At 34.5% G+C, this 14,176-nt stretch overlaps 3 non-coding genes across 3 annotated transcripts; all 3 read left to right on the forward strand.

The window, feature by feature from the left end:
- Positions 1–1,495: 1,495 nt before the first annotated feature.
- Trnak-uuu (transfer RNA lysine (anticodon UUU)) lies at positions 1,496–1,568 on the forward strand. The gene has a single exon. It is a non-coding gene; the product is annotated as a tRNA-Lys (tRNA).
- A 2,093-nt stretch (positions 1,569–3,661) lies between these two features.
- Positions 3,662–3,734, forward strand: Trnak-uuu (transfer RNA lysine (anticodon UUU)). The gene has a single exon. It is a non-coding gene; the product is annotated as a tRNA-Lys (tRNA).
- Positions 3,735–8,090: 4,356 nt separating this feature from the next.
- Trnak-uuu (transfer RNA lysine (anticodon UUU)) lies at positions 8,091–8,163 on the forward strand. Its single transcript has one exon. It is a non-coding gene; the product is annotated as a tRNA-Lys (tRNA).
- Positions 8,164–14,176: the final 6,013 nt, after the last annotated feature.

The raw sequence follows: 14,176 nt of genomic DNA on the forward strand, positions 1-14,176 counted from the left end.
ATTGAAGGCCTATCCTTGTCTTTTAAATTAAAAGAATTTTTACAAATTTATAATTTCAAGGAGATGGAGGCTACGATTTTTGCGAACAGCACCACACTTAACTGAAGATCCTTTAAACAATTTACCTATTGATCATACTGCTCAGTTCTTTACCAACCTAACGATGGCACCAACAAAAAAATTATAACCATCTGAATAATGCTTTTTCAAAGAAAATGTATATCACCCCTTCCATGAAAATGATTTGTTATCTAATAAAACCAATCCAGTCACAGTCAGGATCCTTTAAAATTATAAATTAAATACTTCAATATTAGAAATAAAGTCTTCAAGAATAGATTTACCCCTTGCAATTATTTTGTTCTAGAAATTCACTCAAGTACGTAAATTATTAGAAACTGTACTTTTGCCTTCGTTAACGTGAATTTTCGGCGACACTAATTTTGACAGACTTCTGTCCAACAAGACAATGCTCCTTGTCACAAATCAGCGACTACGATGCGTTAGTTCACCGACAATAACATTGTTTTGTTAGATTCACCAGCACAGTCTTCAGATCTAACCCCAAATAGCACATGTTGGCTATTTTAAAATGTAAGGTAAAGGAATGCAGCAAAGCATTACAAACAGATCTGAAAAATGCTCTAATTCACGAGTGGAGCGCCAAGTACAGCCGAATGTGCAAAGCTTTTACACAGCATATCCCAGAGGACTGCTGCTGGTATCAAAGCAAAGGGTGGACCTACTAAATATTCATGTTTTTATCACTTATTCCTTTTATTTGTACTGATTCATTAATAAAAGATCATTACTCACTCCACTTTTTAAAACGAAAAATTCAGTAATTAATGGGTTGCCTAATTATTTTGGGCAAGGATATACTTATAGATAGTTCTTGCTTTTATTAATAAAAAAGAAGTATACTTACATTTAAAAATAAAACAAAACCAAAAACTAACGCCAATTACTCGCAACCTGTTACTCAGAAATTCCTCAAAAAAACATTAGTGGAAATCCCTCCAATCGATTTTGTGGCGTTTAGAAAAGCAATACTGAAATGATGCAAAAATTCTCACGCGCAAACTAAAAAGTTCAAATAAATATTAAAAAAAAACTAATTATACAAGACGTTTTTAATAATTATAAGCAAATTATAAATTATTTCGAAATTTTTAGTCCACTTTAAAAGCGTTTATTTAATTATTTTATTTGTTTATTATGTTTTTATAAACCATTCTGTTAAAAAGAGGCAATTTCTTTTCAATAACATGCATATATACATATGTACGAGTATATGCAGGGCATGCTGTTTTCGTTTATGCATTCGGATTTAGCTAAAATATGTATGCAGTGCCGAAGCTGAACACTCTCTCCAAATCATATTTTACTATATACATATGTGTGCATGTATGTGCATTTGAACTCGAAATATTTTATTTACTATGTTATGAAAGCCTTAAAGTTATGAAGTACATATGGCAAGGAACTATTTAGTGCCCGGGTAGCTCAGTCGGTAGAGCATTGGACTTTTAATCCAAGGGTCCAGGGTTCAAGTCCCTGCTCGGGCGAAAATTTCTTTTTCATTTTTTTTGTAATTTATTTTATTTTTATTTCACAAAGCTTACATAATAATAAATTATTAAATAAACTAAAGCAAACGCAGCGATAGCAGCAAACGCTTTCGGCTCGGTCAAGTATTATTATTCTTCTTCTAGATTGGCGCGATAGCCGCTTAAGCTATTTTGGGTGAGTCAAATATGTATATAGGTTGCAAATAAAAAAATATTTTAATATCACAGGAATTGGACCAGGGTATACAATGCTTATTATTGTTTGTAACGCATTGCGCCTGCCCTTCGGTTAGTGCATCCTTAAATTTTATTTATTTAATTTGTTTAGAACTTTCTTTAGATCATCACATCAGCCGTACGAAAATATCTCCTCCGTATTCCGATATTATAAAACCATCAGTTCGATATACACCTCTCATTTTTGTTGTAAGCATGAGAAAAGCTGGTGCAACTTTTTAAATATATTTTTAGTAAAATCTTGAATACCTATTTGTTTAACTGTTTAGGAAAAAACTTCTAAACAATCTTGGAACTTCATATATATTTGTTATCACAATCTAATTGCAAACTAAAAATGCTATACTCCTATATAGAAATGTGTTCGATCTTATGAAAAATACCATGTTTACGTTCATTTACAGCGATCTAAATTAAATTTTTTTTTACATAATAAAAACATCCTGATCACTCTGGTCCACATAAGAATTTAAATAGCAACTGTTTAAGGACGTATTGGTGCCTAAACTGAATAGGCTCCCAGGGAACTTTCAACAAAGGCCATCTCAATTCTTATGAACCCATCCGACCCCAACGTTTGCAGAGAATACAAATAGACAAAATTTACAAAAAACGGAGAAGGGTCGAACGGTGTAGGTAAACGCCGGACACAAACCGTGGCAACAACGCGCACTACTTCGAGCGTTTATTACTCGCACAAACGCAGCGATTCCAGGAGCGCGCAGCGGCACAAATTACCGTAAAGCAATACCAATAATCCGATAGGAAAATAAGCGCCAAAAAGTAGACACCCAAAAAAAAAAACGCCGAAAAATTTGGGATTAAAAAACGCCCCAAATAGTAGGCACCAAGGAAATATAACGCCAAAAAGTAGGCACAAAAAATATATTTTCTACAACAAACCAGCGCCAAAAAGTAGGTTGCGGTATTTCTCACTAGAAATTAGCAACCACAAAGAAAAACTCAGGAAAAATAGCCTAAAGTGTATCTAAGATATATATAAGGTATAGCTCTCTATCTCCTTTTCCTCTACGTTATATCTTTTTCCTTTCTCGCGGAACGAAAATGCCCAAAACGTTGCATGGACCCGAAATTTTACTCTCCATTCTCGCTGGTCCATCGACGCCTAAGTAGTTTCACTTCAAAAAAAAAACAAAAAACTGCAGAGTTCAGCAAGAAGTTTTAAATGTACAATTTAATTACAACAAAAATTATAGATTTGTAAATAAAATAGTTTTCGACAAACGTTGAATTAAATATCCATTCACGTTGAATTAAATATCCATTCGAGCTAATTTTATACCGACATTGCCCAAAGTTCCTCATAGCACCCAAAAAGATGAGAGTGGGGACTTAAAATATTGTGTGAACACTTTTGAGTAAACACTTATAATGTTACAAGTGGGAATAAAATTTCACGTCAAAGCCAAAAAAATAAATCGTGGTCGAAATGGCAAATCGCAGTCAATTTACATTTATCAAATAAACTGTACTATTTTGTTTATTCGTATAAACCAACCATACATATTCCACTCAACAACTAAAATCGCATTAAATTTCTTAGGAAACCACACGGTTACTAGTTTAATTAAAATTTTACTCATTACACCTTGACGTAATTTCAGTACATTTTTAAACATTTCAGTCACCCTGTTATCAAGCAAACCAGAGAACGTATAAAATATAAAAATTTACGTTCTCTGCCATGCATATCCACATAAGCACTTAATATTTATCCACCACTGTTAATAGCAAATGCGTTATACCAGATAAAAGGCATAATTATGTTGGTTTCTTAAATGGGAATGAAAGTGATTGTGTTGAAGTGGGCAATTTGGCAAAGTGTGAGTATGGCCCGGGTAGCTCAGTCGGTAGAGCATTGGACTTTTAATCCAAGGGTCCAGGGTTCAAGTCCCTGCTCGGGCGAAATTATTATTTTTTCTTTAATTCTATATCTTAAACCCTATATTTTAACAAGGTTAATCTTAATAGATAGGGCATTTTACGTCATCTTGGGGGGATATATTAATGCGATTAGTTATAAGTATAAGTACAGATGAAAATCACTTTGAGAATTGGATTAAAATATAATCTAAATATTCAATTAAATTGTTTTTCTATTTTTTTCATTGTGAGTTACACATTTTTGTGTATGTTTGTATGTGGATAAGAATATCATGTTAACTAGGGCGTTTAAATCATGAATTGGCATTATTATTGTTATTAACTAACAACTGGCAAGCGTCACAATGCCACTCAAAGAATTGTTTAAGTTTACTGAAAAGTTTATTATATATTTATATTTAGTATTTTTTGTTTTTGTGTCTGAAGCGTGCACAAATTAATAATAAGTTTTTTTTTATGAAAAGCGCTAAGTTAATAAAATTAAAAATATAAATATATAATGCATCATATAATTCAATAACAACATTTATTCGTTCTTCACGATTCTGTAAAAAAATTGTCTCTCTACATTAAAATGTAGAAGTTAATTCACAAATTAATGTCAAAGTCTATTCGTCTTCTCATCATTTGTAATTTTCGGTCATAAAATTGATCTCGAGTTATATTTGGATTTTAGTAAACGTGTTTACTATCGATGTGATAATTTATATCATTTGTTATATTTTATTATTGACACAACAATGATTTTTTCGGGTTGACTTTCTAAGTCTAAGTGCGTGGACCGAATTTAACAATTATTGCACACAAATATACTCACGATATTAGCCTTTTGATTTATATTCTCCTCCTTCTTCTTAATTGGCGCTATATCCGCTTACGCGATTTTGGCCGAGTTTAACAAAGCGCGCCAGTCGTTTCTTTCTCGTGCCTACCGGCGCCAGTTGGACACACCAAGTGGAGGCCTTCCCCTTCCTCTGCTACCACCAGCTGGTACCGCATCGAATACTTTCAGAGCCGGAGCGTTTGTATCCATTCGGACAACATGACCCAGCCAGCGTAGCCACTGGATCTTTATTCGCTGTGCTATGTCTATGTCGTCGTAAAGCTCATACAGCTCATCGTTCCATCGCCTGCGATATTCGTCGCTGCCAACGTGCAAAGGTCCAAAAATCTTGCGCAGAATTTTTCTCTCAAACACTCCAAGCGTCGCTTCATCGTATGTTGTCATCGTCCAAGCTTCTGCGCCATACGTTAGGACGGGCATGATGAGATTGATTGATTTATAGTACTATTTATAAATTACCATTAAGAATGAATGGCAATATTTAACGAAAAAAATGCTTATTCTTTGCATAAGCTGGAAAAAAGGGCCCTTAACGCTTATTTTAGTTAAAATCAAACACCGAAAAGTAACAACATTCACTTATACACACTATTTAATAACTGAAGATTTGATTTTAAGCTATTTTTACTAAATAATTTAAATTCTATTATTAGGTTGGCTTCTTCAAGTGCTCCCGCGGCCAGTGCAGGTCAAAGACAAATATCTCTGCCGTGCCACAGGCACTTAGTTCGAGAGCGCGCGATTATGTCTTTCGCGAATATTTTATTTGATGTTTGGCTCACGTACCGCATGCCCAATGAAACTGTGCAGCGGGAATATATTATAAGGGATGGGTCCGTCCTTTCTTTAAAAACGATTTCTGACTGGTTTAGCTACTGCAGGGAGGCTGTGGTATTATATCAGTAAGATTATCAAGAACTTTAAGGGAGAATTGACAAAATAGGAAAAAACTGTCCAAATTGAAGAAAGTGCTTTTGGAAAAGGAAATACAACAAAGGTAATTTGGCTTAATAATGGAAAAAAATTGTAAAAGTATTATCACTGACTTGATTTATATTTTCCAGGAAGGAGAGTCCAAGGACACTGGGTACGTGGGATGATTGAGGATGGGAAGGTGTGTCCGTTCGTTCGGAGGTGTGTCCGGACAACGTATGATCCAATGAAGTTCTGATACCTCTGATAAAAAAAACACGTTATTGAAGGCACAACCATCCGTACAGATTGCGAACATACGACTCGCTGTCGGAGTACGGATACGATTTACCAAGAGGTAAATCACAGCGGTTCTGTGAATACATCTGTCGCCAAGATTCAATTTCCACATTCACATCCACTGAATCGCAGTGACGTGCTGTAAAACATTTCTTTAACCCATTAAATCCCAACCTTATATAAAACAATTTTTTTTTAAATGCGTTTATAAAACGTTTATTGAAATAGTGTAATTAAGCTCCTTAAAAAAAAAAAACACGAAAAAAGCTCAAAGAAATGCATTTTTTGGGCTGTACCCAATCGAGTACAATGGGATAATATGTATATACATTGCCTGTATATGAAAATATGGAGTGTTAAATAAAAAGACACTTTCAAAGACTTCCTTGGTTATTAGTTCGGTTAACAGTATGGAAGTTTTTGAAACATTCTCTCTACGCAAAGGGCTACATTGCATAACTCGCAAATCCATCGAATTCTTTGGTGGCACTCCCTGCACCTCAGCTGATTCGATATCCTTTTGGGAAAATGGTTATATGAGGAACCAGCTATTGATGCCGTTGTCGATCGTTTTGAAAATATGTCCCGGATATTATAATTGCGTAAATAAAATCGCACAATTTCACGTTGGTATTGCAACAAGTCGCATTGACTCTTACTTGCCATTTTATAAAGCTTCCATGCGCTTACTACGCACGAGTTTATCATTGTGGTGAAAAGAGGCCACCACCATTTCTTTCCTCGAAACTTTATATTGTAAGTATTCAAAGCTTGGTCGTGGAGGTCAACTCCTCCCATTCCTGAGTTGTATTCCGCTATCAACTTCGGCTGATGGGCATTCACCTTGCGCCTCTCTTGTCTTGATCATCGTTTGACGGTATGTAAAGGTTCAATTCTATCAAAGTTTGTTCCCACTGTCACAACGCTATTGTCATTCCACGTCACAAAAAGTATTCCTGAGTCAGAAAACCTACAAAATTTGATACAAAACAACTATTCAAATAAATCATTATGATAAACTTACATAAAATCAAACAGGGAGATCGTTGCTTCTTTTGTAGTTCTTTGTTCGTTTTCAGAGGACATTTTTTGGTCCGCCGTTCACGAACAGTCCCAGTAGCCTTAAATCCTTGTTCTTTCAAAATTCTAAGAAGGTCATATGACGTAAAGAAGAATCGAAAAATACGATTCCAAGGTTGGAATATCATCACGCAATATATTATCCTCTTCAATGTCCTCCTCATCTGTGTCACAGTGGGTATTTGGCGGTATAATAGCGAAGTCGAAGTGACTACGGTCGCTTGATTCAATATAGTTGGTGGCCGCAGAAAGGTTATGAAACCTCTTTCCGTAAAATTTTTTTACATCCATTACCAAATCTACATGAAATATGAACACAAAATATATATGAATGTTCCCACTGTACCCATGCGAGTACACTAGAATTTAAACCTACCGATATGCACTTTTCCACAACTTTTTTCGTTTTTTTGGTATAAAGTATACAAATTATATGTATTATGAATATTACCACACTGAACTTTTTCCGTGATAACTTAGATTTTGTCAAACAGAGAGCTTATTGCAAACTAAACCATGAAAAGAAGAAAAATAGCAAAGGTGCACGCAAAGACAAGTGAATAACGGATAACGGGACTCAAAAAAAAAAAGAAGGAGAAACATGTGTATTCCTTTTCGACATTGCTCTGTATTATAAAGTGGCGAGTACATTTAAAAATTTGTAAGCGTTGGCTTTTGACGTCGTTTCGAAAAAGATGCTTTTTTTGTACTCAAGCGAGTACAATGGGATGGAATGGGTTAATAAAGAAATGTATAACAACTCTGGCAACTTTGCTGACGTTATAGAGGAAACGTGGCATTGAGATGAAAAAGCAGAAACAAACCAACAATGAAGACCTGAGCCTTCGATAAAACAATATTCTCAAAAATAGTGATCGAGCGATTGTTTGATCTAAATTTTCACCTGCGGTGATTTTTCGTTCTTAAATATACATACATATATCCATGGTACCCAAAAAATTAATAAATAATGAAAATTTGGAATAAAAAATCTATTTCTTATTTTTCTAAATTTTGATCCACTGTAATTAAAAAAACTAAGACCAGACATTTTTAAGGAAAAAAGAAGGCTTGTATTGCGTACATCGCGATGAACAGTGAGGAGCGCCCTCTAGCGGGTACTTTGAGTGGAATAGAATACCGCGTCTATTAGCGAATGTCACAACCAACTAAGTGATGGTAAGCTTGAAGAGTGAATGGCCATGGTGAGAAAACTGATATTTGGTAGATAAAATTAATATGCCCGGGTAGCTCAGTCGGTAGAGCATTGGACTTTTAATCCAAGGGTCCAGGGTTCAAGTCCCTGCTCGGGCGACCAAATATTTTTTATATTTGCGTTTTAAGTTTCATAATATTTTTTTTATTATTAACATTATAGAGAATATCACTTATAAGAGTCTGGTAGAGCGATTCTAGTTCTAGCGTAATATTGGTGTACACTATAGAAGTCCATAAAAATCATTTGCCTTATCGGCCTTGCGAACTGGACTCCCAGAATTATCACGTCAATCATTATTTTTTCTGAAAAATTTCTTTATTTGCCATAGCATTTTCACGGATTTGCAGCTTTTGACTAAACCTCAGCTAAAAACCGTTCCTCCCAGATCGTACAGTGGTGTTTGGGTGATGAAGTGAGGCGAAATACTTTGTCAAAAACTATTTAAATATTTATTTGTAATTTGTATTTGTACATATTTGTATTTAAAATCTTAACACATACACAAAATATTATTATACAATATTTAAACTATGAATCATTCACAGATTTTGTTTGAAAGTCCAATAGAAATTATTCGAGCTTATACAATAAACATTTAATTGTTTATAGGTATATTCATTTCTTTACAATATTAGTACTTTTATTTAATTTTAATGCGAACATGATATTCTGAATCAACATTTATGAGGCTTGCCTTTTATATCGCGTACCTTTGCCGTACCATATGTGATGAGCTGTAATTCGATATTTTTATTGAAAAGTTTGGTATTTTTAGCATAAAGTTACATATATGTTTTCACTCATAAGCTTAATTTGTTCTTTTTTCTGTGAGTTGAAAACTTCACCTTGCCCTATAAATAGAATTAACTCATGAAAATTTTCATGCGATGATTTATTAAAATTTTTGACATCGATTATCGGGACAAAAGTGCACTGATTAACTTACTCCGACTTTGGCGTTGAAGCACCACAGTTGGCCACTGTGAAACGCTAAAACAACGATTTCCAAAACATGGCCGTCGATCATTGCTGGGTAAATTTACGAATTTTAAATGATAAAAAGAACGTCTAGGGCATCGTAGCCGGTGACGCATATTTGATCTGTGCATATGGGTCGAAATTAAAACAGCAATCGACAGTAAAGGTGTTCGATGATGAGCTTAATCCAACAAAAGTTGTTCGCAGAAAATCTTATCATATCGCAACTGTACCACAAGAAAAACTTAAAACAGTCAATTCTGAGTGTTACACAACCACTTGTTTGCCAGAAGCTTTGCCAAGAAAATGCGAGCTCTCACATACCGCCGCACACAAGAGAGTTTTTGAGCACTTAAAAGTTTGAATTATTTAATAGGTAGTCCGCCGTACAGTGCTTGATATTTCTAAGTCTTAATAATTTCTTTTTGTTCCCGAACATCAAAAATAAAATGCGAGTCAACGCCTTTCAACGAGCAAAATTGCTTTGGAAATTGGTTCAAGCGAATGCAGAAGTGTATTGACTTCCAGGAGAATATCTTGAGAAGCAATAGTGCCAATTGCATTATTATTTTACTATGCTTTCATTATTGGGCGCAAAATATATAACAGGCCATCCTCGGCCTAGTAAGTCTTTTAACACGTTGGCTGCCAAAGCCTTTTTAGAATTTTGATCGTTCAGTAGCAGTGTCATTTAACAATTTTGGTCACCTGAGGCCAACAACTTATTTATGTTCTTTTTTGTTTCTTAGTGCCCAAAAATAAGTTTTGACTACTCGCGACTTTATTTTGGTCCCTAATTTTGCAGTTATAATGGTTTTTTTGTGTCGCACATTTTCGTGGGACATGGCCTGGGAGATCATAAAACATGTTGTGAGTAAATGACTTACGCGTACCTTTGGATTTTGTATGAAAGACCTGAAATTTGAGACGCTATTTGCTACTTATTTCACAAAAATGAAATAAGTAAAATTATAAAAATTTATAAAAATTAAATCATTGAGCATCCCTATTAATAGATGCTATAATAGATTAATAGATACAACTGTAGTTTCAAATATCTTGATCTTATCGTCGCCTTGTTGGTAAACTTTTCGTAGGCAGACAAACCGACGGGGATGGTTAAAAATACGCAGTACGCCACCTGATAGCATAATTTTTCTAACTTTATTGTGCTCGTAGCCCAGGCAGTTAATACCTTCCAAATTTTCTCAAATATTACATCTAATACACATTTAAAAAATATATATATGTATATGTATACATATAGCTAATACATATATTTATAAGAGTATATACCTGCAGGATTAAAAAAATAAATTAGGTCAAGAACCCACGGACGAATTAAGTTTGTTTTGCAAAAACTTACTTTACTTTTCTATAAATTTTTGATATGCGTTTACTAAATGATCTATTTAATACCCATTTAATAGGCAAACAAACTCGCGTATTAGACTCGTATTAACACAATGTGAATGTGTTGTACACACAAAAACACTTATACGAGATACATGCGCACATACGTAAGTATGTACACACATCCAAATATAAGCCCATGAATATTTTTCGGTTGGATACAATTTTGTCGATGTTTGTGTAAGCAAGTCAACTGCTATGAATATAGGTACTCGCACTATTTCCTTTGCACGAGTGCGATGTTGGACGTCTAATTAAACCTTCAGGAAATTAGCACCTTCTAAGTATTTACGTTTCCACTTAGGTGAGCAGTACAATACTCAGTAAATTCGCTGTTTACTTGAATTCACTTTTGAATGCGGACCACAAAGTTGTCTTAAAAGAGTTTGTAACAGACTTACAAAGCAACAGCGAACAATGTGGAGCCATTAATGCAGATAAGTTTTGGTATTTTAAACATATTTGTAGTTAAACTTACCTGAAAATTTTATTCACTTAATAAAAAATGTCTGTTCTAATATACCCCTCGTCACGATGTTCGTGACCGGAATTATTGATATTTTTATGAGAATCAAGAAACAATTAAACTACAGATTGGTAGGCAGAATTCGAAACATGATTTAGATTAGCACAACTATTATAACTTGATTCCAATTGATGGCACCATTCATAGAGCATCCTCTGCTTAAGGGTTATCGAGAAGTAAAATGCCTTTGAATTTCCGCACTTAAAGGACCAAAAAATTATCGATTAATATTTATTTATTTATTCACTAAATGTAAACTTTAGCATTAGTATTTAGCCAGTATGCCATTTAATTTAACTACATACATACATACATATCATCTTGATTAAAAGGTTCCCGGAACAACCACCAGGTGACGTTCAACAATGAATTTTGTTTCTTTGTTAGGTTGCCACATCTGTGATTAACATTCCTTCCATTTTGTCGGCATTCCTTAACATTTCTAAAATTTACGCTGCCTTGAGTAAATCTACCTCTGCCCGTGTTCTCGATTTTTTACGGTTGTAAATATAGATTTCAATTATATTCTAAAGAAAACAGCCGTTTACAAGTGGGATGAATGCTTCAGAAGAGATCGTGAGTCCGCAAGGATAATAAATGTAGTGACAGTCCGTCGACATCGAAAATGAAAACATCAGTCATTGTTAAGTGAAAGAAAAGTTGATCAATAATCGCAAATTAACCATCAGAGGGCTTGGGCATTACTTATAGATCTGTTCAGAACATTATAGTAAATGATTTGAGCTTGCACCGTGTTGCTGTTGGTTCCAAAGGGACTGAATTTTATCCAAACAAGAGACCGCGTTGATATCATCAAAGACATGGCTTCTAAGGGTGAATCCGACCCAACATTCGTTAAACGCATCATTACTGGAGACGAGACGTAGGTTTATGAGTATGAGACGCAATCCAGACATCAGGTGAGTGAGAGGAGAGTTCCACTTCAACAAAGACCAAAACAAAACTACTTCGTTTTCAGTAAAAAAAAAAAGTTTTCATGAATTACAACGGTATTGTACATCACGATTTTTTGACACTTAATATTGTAAGATTATTATTTGAAAGATTTTTTTAGGGATTTGTGCGAAAACAACTCATGGATTTTGCACCATGTAACGCACCGTCGCACAGTGCCAGCATTATCCGTGAAATTTCAACCAAAGTGAGAATTTTCAACCAAGAATGGTATGTGATTTTTTTCTGTTTGATCGAGTCAAAAAACCACTACGGGGAACGCGTTTTAACAGTCAAAAGGAAGTAACGGAAAAATCAAAAACAACTCAAATTTCATATATACATAGGTATAGAGTCCAGAAACGTTTAGATAGCTGGATCAAACGCTGGCATAAGTGCGTTGCAGTTTAAGTTGAACTTGTATTTTGAATTTTCTGAATATATTTGAAATAAAGATGGGCTGACAACATTCATAAACAAATGCTTAGACGTCGATGGTGGCAGTAATCAAAAATTCACTTTTAATTAATTAACCCCACGTTGCGAGCATCGAGAAATATGTTAGGTCAGTGGTGTTCAACCGCACACTAGTTAGTGTGCCATTTAAGTTCCGGAAATTTATCAATAAGGTACAAGAAAATTAGATTACATGTAAAATGATATTATCTATCTATTGTAACTCTACACAATGATTCCAATATTGATTTGACGATTGGTAGCAACTTCGATAATCCTTCGAAGTTAACCCGCTTAGCTTCGCCGTTACAGCTTATTTGGCCTCCTGTATGCCTCCATATCCCTTGAAATGTGTCTTCATGGGGCGATATCGGAGTAAAATGGTGAGTATACCAATGTTGGGATGCATTTTTCGCCAAAAGCTCTTGCATAATAAAGGAAAAATAGTCAGTGGGCTAGCGTTACGCAAGTTTCAACCGTTATCGGTGAGTTCGAGCAGCATACGGAAGAGTAAGAAAAATTATCAAGCTTTGGAATAAGTAACCAAATTTGCAGTTGCAAACTACGCTCCTCGGCAGATAATGGAAAACCTCCGAAAATGGCTACTGTGTTCTTGGCGAATTTGATAATTGAGTTACGTCAGTACAGAAAATAAACAAACATTTGTGTGCAAATGTATACATAAGTGCACTATTTATTCCATCATTTTTGACTTTCCTCTACTTTTACTTACTCTTATTCTTCGTTTTTTTTTTACTTTCTGCAATACTGCCGTTACGGCCCTAGGGATGACGCAATCTTGTATTATATCAATCAGTTCAATCTAGCCACGCCTCAGCCTAAAATGTAAAAAAAAAATTATTACAAATTCAAATTCTATCTCGATTCGAATTCGTCGAATTTGCAAGATCTGAAAACTTGCGTTATGCACTCAACCATTTTCGCGGATTGAAAAGTAATTGTTATTTACTTCTGCCAACCATTGGCTACAAAAATGGCAATGCTGCTAATACTAGCTACGATACAATTAACCATACAAAAATATGGTCAAAGTGTGAAATGAAAAGGGTCAATTTCAACTATGCATTTTTATGAACCTCCTCCAAAAAGTAACCATTTCAGAAACATCAAAATAACAATAACAAAATTATAACAATAATAAAATAGTCTAAATGCTTGGGAAGAAATATAAATAAATAAATTTGGTTACAAATAATCAAAACGCACAAATACAAGTAAAAATACTCTTATTCTTCCTATTTTTTGACAGGTACCTAAGGTGTGAGTTTGACGGCAGCCAAGCGTGCGATGGTGTGAGTTTTTGGTCTTTTTGTTGTGTTGGTGGGGTTGTTAGGTCAAATTTGAATTTGTCTGGTAACTTAGAAAGAATAGAGTATCAAAAAAAAAATAATAATAATATTTTTGACTTGGAAAATTTACAATAACAAATATTTTTAATATACTTCTTAGCTATAATAATTGGGAAATATTGAATTTTTTGACGTGATAACGTCTTATAATTCGATTTAACAGGCTGCACGCACGAAAAAATGTGTCGTTGCCTTGCTCATTACTGTTACCTTGCTCATTTGTCGTTACCTTGCTCATTGCCGTTACCTTGAATGAACTGCAAGCGAAAGCGCGGAACGAACGACAAAGCAAACGAACGGCAACGTTCGACATCTTGCTCTCTCCTACTTAAGTGAGCGTATATGTGTATGTATATGCGCATATGTACATATATAAATTCACGTATTTGTATTTGCATATGCCTTCTTATT

This window comes from Anastrepha obliqua, chromosome 1 (assembly GCF_027943255.1).
Source record: "Anastrepha obliqua isolate idAnaObli1 chromosome 1, idAnaObli1_1.0, whole genome shotgun sequence".
NCBI classification, from domain to species: domain Eukaryota; kingdom Metazoa; phylum Arthropoda; class Insecta; order Diptera; family Tephritidae; genus Anastrepha; species Anastrepha obliqua.